The 6,000-nt window shown below is 36.1% G+C and overlaps 1 protein-coding gene across 1 annotated transcript in view; it reads left to right on the top strand.

The window, feature by feature from the left end:
* Nucleotides 1–948: 948 nt before the first annotated feature.
* LOC126213007 (uncharacterized) overlaps nucleotides 949–6,000 on the top strand; it is a 38,787-nt gene continuing 33,735 nt past the window's right edge. The window contains exon 1 of the mRNA XM_049940561.1: nucleotides 949–1,076. The gene's annotated coding sequence lies outside the window, so the exon portion shown is untranslated. The remainder of the gene's footprint in view (nucleotides 1,077–6,000) is intronic.

Below are 6,000 nucleotides of genomic sequence, written 5' to 3'. Positions count from 1 at the left end.
TGATCTGCTTGTCTTTCTTAGTGATCAAGAAACGCCAAGACCAAGCAGGAATACAATTGAAGATGAAATTGGAGTGCCAATGTGCGAAGAAATGGAACACGAGGTAATGTAAAACAAAACTGGTTCGCCCTGCAACTCTCGCAGTAAATTTACGTGAGAAAACTGCTTTCGCTTTAGCAGCCACTGTCTACACCATTTTGACCGCTTTCTCTGTTTCCTGCGGTTGGTCTAAATGTTTTTTGCAACACAAGTTGCGAACACAGACCACAACAGAACTTCCTCCATTTCTATATTTCAAAATAACTGAATTAAATTTTGACGTTTACGGGGATCGTAGTCGCTTGCCACTGATATTTCATTTCTAAACCGACAGATGGCAGGCGAGTAGTAGATTGGGGTTTGTATCGTGTGAACACACCACATTTGCAGCGATCTTTTGCATGTACAGATATCTGCGCCGATGTCTGCGCAGACAGATCGTTGCGTGTGGACCGGGCTTAAGGACATCACACAACACCCTGTCATCATGAGGCAGAGGGATACAAGAACTGGATTCGTTAAATGCGACAAATCACAGTTGAGAATAACACATACTGAAAAGTAGCATTCACAGAAATCACTGATATCGGAAAATCGCAGTTTAGCCGATCACTACCTAAACCTATGAAGGACTTCTCCACCGTAAATGTAAAAAATGGTGGATTTGAACTTCACCCTTTGCAAGATCGATCTTCGCCACCCCGTATTCAATATAATGATCACTGCGTTCCCGTGCGGTCTTCTCTCTACTTTTGCTGATCATATCCCTTGGAAACTAATTTTCTATACAGATCATGCAGCAGCTTCGTGATTAATGATATTCAACATACTAATAATTTCTTCTGAACACATGGAAGAGTACAGTTGGTGTCCTCATACTCGCAGCTGTTGGCAATGCTGTGGGCGTGGTACTATTCAGCCACTTCCTTTCTGCGTTGCAGTTTATTGTTAGTGGTTGGAATTGAGGAGAAGTTGTTGACTGTTTTCGGTATTTCTTACAGTAATACTTACACGTTATTCCTCAACGTTTTGGAAAGGTAAACACGTCATAATTGTGCATGTTTTGAATTTATGTCTTTAAGTTATTTTTTCTTTCGCCATAAGTTCGAATGTGAAAAAGAACGAGTCTTGTTTCGACCATTATGCGTTAAAATTAGTTTCGAATTTCGTATTAAAAATGTTAACCTATTTTCAAAGCCGTGGCTGTACTGCGACAATTTTTTCTGCCAGATCTTATCTGTGGTCATTAACAGTACTGCACAGCAAGCAGTGTAGTCTTGTATCGAAGTCACGCCATTTTGTTGAGAAAATTGGAAGAAAACGTAATATCATTCGTCTGTTAATAAGACGTACAAAAAGTTTGTGCCGTGTATTAGTAAGGAGTAACGCCATAGGATGATTCAAGAAATGATTTATTAGACTATGAAATTTCTTTGTGTTCTGTGATATGAGGATACACTTCACTGATCAAATACTGAAATGTATGGTCATCCATTCTTAAGTAATTATGTACGAGTTGACGTCCGCCGCTACAAGCTCACGTAACAAGTTTTGTTGAATGCTTTTATTGTGTCGTCGTAAAATCCACGGCTTCACACAGGTACGTTCCCCCTTTCTCTTCCAAATGAGCACAGAGTGCAATTGTGGTACATGCAACTGCTGCGGTTAATCTTGAACTTTGACCAAAAATATGATAGTGTAATACCCCTTAATAGCGCCACGTCGAAGATCTTTGTCAAATACATTTGACGAATATTTCATCATATCTTGGATCAAATCTTTGGGATAGGAATTTGATAATGTAATTGAATTATTGATCCATCTTTAAGCATTTTTCATGCAATTGATGTCGTCATTTTACATACATTATATAATTACAAAATAAGTCATACATTTTTAACATTCTGAATGAGTAAATATGTTTTATACTGCACATGTTTAGTAGTCATTAAACATAAATGTCGTGCAGAATGACAAAAGGAGATACTGTATGTGTAACACAATACACATGCTAAGAAAAAATAATTTTAACAAATATAAATGAGACAGGCTTAATACATGTTAACCATTGGGGAAAATGCATCATGTAAATAAATTGGGGAAAATGCATTATGTAAATAAAGCACAACAGCATGGTACAATAACATTTTCAGAAGAACTTATGTAATAGGGTGGTCATGTCATACAGCAGTTAACTATTGAGTAAAAATACATTATGTAAATAAAGCACAACCGCATGAAACGATAACATTTTCAGAAGTGCTCATGTAATATGGTGGTCATGTCATACAGCAGTTTTAACAGATTAGATCATTTTTATTACATACTTTAAATTCTTCTATTGTATAGAATGCTTTTTGTCCAAGCCACCTTTTTGTAATATTTTTGAAGACATTCAGTGATACACTGTGTGCTGAGGTGGTAGCATGTTAAATAATTGTATCCCTGTGTATGTGTAACTCTTTTGGGTTTTTTTAAGCCTAGTAACTGGGATGTCCATCATCTGCCTTTGGCGTGTGTGATGACTATGTACAGACTCGTGCAGTTTATAGCTTTCTTGGTTTTCCTTTATGTGCACTAAGCCACTGAGAATAAACAGTGATGTAAGTGTCAGTATTTTTAACTCTTGGAATAGTTTCTACATGATACATGGTTTCTCACTCCAGCAATACACCTAATGGCCTTTTTCTGCCAAAGAAAAATTCTTTTTGCTCCAGAGGCGTTGCCCCATAACAGTACTGCATATGTGAGGCGGCTATGAAAAAAGGCATAGTAGGCATTTAGCAGTGACACAAGTCCTGAGCTTAGTTAGCAGATAGGTGACTTGGGATAACTTTTTGCTTACATAATTGGTGTGAGTTTCCCAGGTTAATTTTGGGTCCAGATGAATGCCAAGAAGCTTAACTGAGGAACTACATTTGTCATTGTTACATAGGCTGAATAGAATGTTTACAGTGTTAGAGTGGTTAATTTGTAATTCATTTGCTCCGAACCATACACCGGATATTCTGAGTTGTTCTGCACTTTTGTGCTTGAGTATGTCCAAGGCCCTATCTGCTGTAAGAAAGGTGGTGTCATCTGCATATAGTATGGACTTACAAGGCATCATATTGGACAAATCATTTACATAAATTATGAAAAGCAAGGGTCCAGATACGGACCCATGTGGCACACCTCGTGTTACACCCAGTGTGTTTGATTTGTTTCTGTAATACCGGCCTTAGCTCCGGTTTCCCCCAGCAGTTAATCGATGTTAAAATAAATGAAAAAGTTCAAGAGAGCTTAAGTGGCCCCCAAACGGTCAGTTGTACTACGCAATATTATTGACGGTCTCCCTTCACTGCTCAGTAATATTGTGCAACAGTAATGTGGCTCTGACTGTTGCGGATTATCATAACTTTTTTTGTGGTGATGGTCGAACATTTGATACATTACTGGAAATGGTTATCAACATACTTGGACATCCCCATACCCATGTATTTGCACCCCTCTCCTCCATTTTGAAATCTGGAATGCAGTGTTTTCATTCGTCATCAAATTCCTTTACACTTTCCTGTGATTTCGCTAACCTTCCCGTTTAGCCAGACGTGGCACTGCGTGGCTGATGGACGTTACCATGTCTTTAGCAGTTGTCGTTTAACCTTTCATTTGATGTTGGGTCATTCCATGTCAAGTCACCCAGGCCTTGACACCAACCATGTCAGATTTTGATGAAACTTGGTACAATTACTTCTTTTATCATCCTGAAAGCACTTGTAAAATTTTTTTGCTCTATCTCTTATAGTTTTTTTTTAAATAAATTTTTAAAGTTTTTAGATTTGGCGTTGTTTCAGCAGTCGGAAATCGTAACTTAAACGTGTCCTCAAACTAAAAAAATTTGTATCTTAAAGAATACTCAAGATATCAGTATGAAATTTTGGAATAAGTTTGTGTATTATATCTAAATGTTAAAAAAATTACCATAAAGATATATTAAAATCTTCCAAATGAAAAAAAAAAATTACAAGTAGTTGTTGTGGTTTTTTTTGTTTAGTTTTACAAAAACTGCAATATCAAGAGTCTCAGACCTGATAGAAAGCTCAAATTTGTTTTAAAATACTCTTAATTGTATAGGCTATTAGATAAAAGAAAAATTATGTTGGCTTTTTAACCTGTTCAATAGCTATCTAATTTTTTAAATAATATTAATTATATTTTAAAAATAAAAAGTACCAAGTGACTTAGACACCAAAAATAAGTTTTTGTCTTCTTGGAGTAACAATGTATGCTTGGATTTTGTTTTGTTATTCCTGTGTTTTGAAGTAAAAAATTATTACAGTGTTAAATAGTGCTTGGATAGCATTTTATTAAGTTTATTCGAACTTTCAGTAAGTACTGTTACTTAGTTTACAGAGATTCTTTTCCAATATCCTATAAAAGTAACCAGAACAGTAATCAGACCAAAAGTGAAATCAGTATGTCAGATATTCAAACCTGTAGTGTAGGGTTATTTAAAAAATCTGACTGTTTCCAAACAACCTACACACCTTCAAAAAAGTTACAACCGGGACCTGAATTGAGTGAGGAAGAAAAAAATTTGATCCACTTACGATCTGGAATTAATCTGTGTGAATTTAAGAATATATGTTCACACCACAGCTACTACTTTTTAAATGTTTTTGAAAAGTATCAAACAACATGTGTAGACCCACTAAAAAAAACACAAAAAGCCCATCAAAAGTCGTTGAGAAGTGTAGGCTTGGATCCTTCTAAACATTACTGACAAAAAATAGTAGCATAAAACCTGGACAAAAGCTTTGCTCAACATGCCGTAACTTTTGTGAGGAAAAATTAAGAGTTGAAGTCAATGAAAGTGAAACAGATGATGAAGTCATGGTTGAATTAGAATCATTGGAATCCAGAAATGAATCCCTCGTACAAACAAACATTGCTCTTGATAATTTAGGTTTAACACCGATAAAGCTTCATGGCTTGTCAGAACAAAGTAAAGGGTCTTATTTTAAAAGGAAGGTTAGTAGTATTGAAAAGACTGCAAAAAAGGCGGTTTCAAAAGCATTAAAATATGATGCACCAAGTTCTGATGATGACGAAGAAGATACAAGTGTGGTTGAGAAAGCAAAGGATTTTGATGTAATGATTTCTCTTATGAAAGAGAAGATGTCATCTGTTGGAGGTCTAGAAAAATCCAGATTCTGACCTTGGCTCCAGATTCTTGGAGTCGAAATAAAGTGATGAAAGAATTTAATGTGAGTGAGTACATGGTGTGACAAGCTAGAAAGCTAAAATCTGAAAAGGTATTTTGGAAACTCCTGGTCCAAAAAAAAAGGTAAAACTCTTTCTGAAAATACAGTAAGACTTGTAACAGATTTTTATGAAAAGGACGAAAGTTCCAGAGTGCTACCTGGAACAAAAGACAAAGTAAGTGTTCAAAAAAATGTGTACATGCAAAAAAGACTCATTTTGTGTAACTTATTGTTTCAAATGGGATAATCCCGAGGTAGAAGTAGGATTTTCAAAATTTTGTTTCTTGAGACCTAAATGGTGTATCCTTGCTGGTGCTGCAGGCGCACACACTGTATGTGTATGCAGTATCCACCAGAATGTTAAACTATTATTGGATGCTGTGAAAACTGAAGAATCTTATAAAGACCTAATTAAGATGCTTGTGTGCAACACGGAAAACCAAAACTGCATGCTACATCATTGCGACAGCTGTCCTGCAAATGCTGCACTAACTGAGTACTTAACTGAAAAACTAAGTGAAGATTATGATTTAGAAGAAGAAATTGTAATCAGTCAGTGGGTTAACACAGACAGGGCAGAAATGATCAAACAGTCTATCAGTGTTGAAGACTACATTTCTTTATTGGTTAGGTCATTGGAAAAGCTCACCCCACACTCGTTTATAGCAAAATCCCAATCAGCAGCCTTTAAAAGATTGAAAGAAGACCCACCACCCAA

Source organism: Schistocerca nitens, chromosome 11 (genome assembly GCF_023898315.1).
Source record: "Schistocerca nitens isolate TAMUIC-IGC-003100 chromosome 11, iqSchNite1.1, whole genome shotgun sequence".
NCBI lineage: Eukaryota > Metazoa > Arthropoda > Insecta > Orthoptera > Acrididae > Schistocerca > Schistocerca nitens.
Note: the sequence above shows the minus strand (reverse complement) of the source record. Positions and strands in the feature narration are given on the sequence as shown.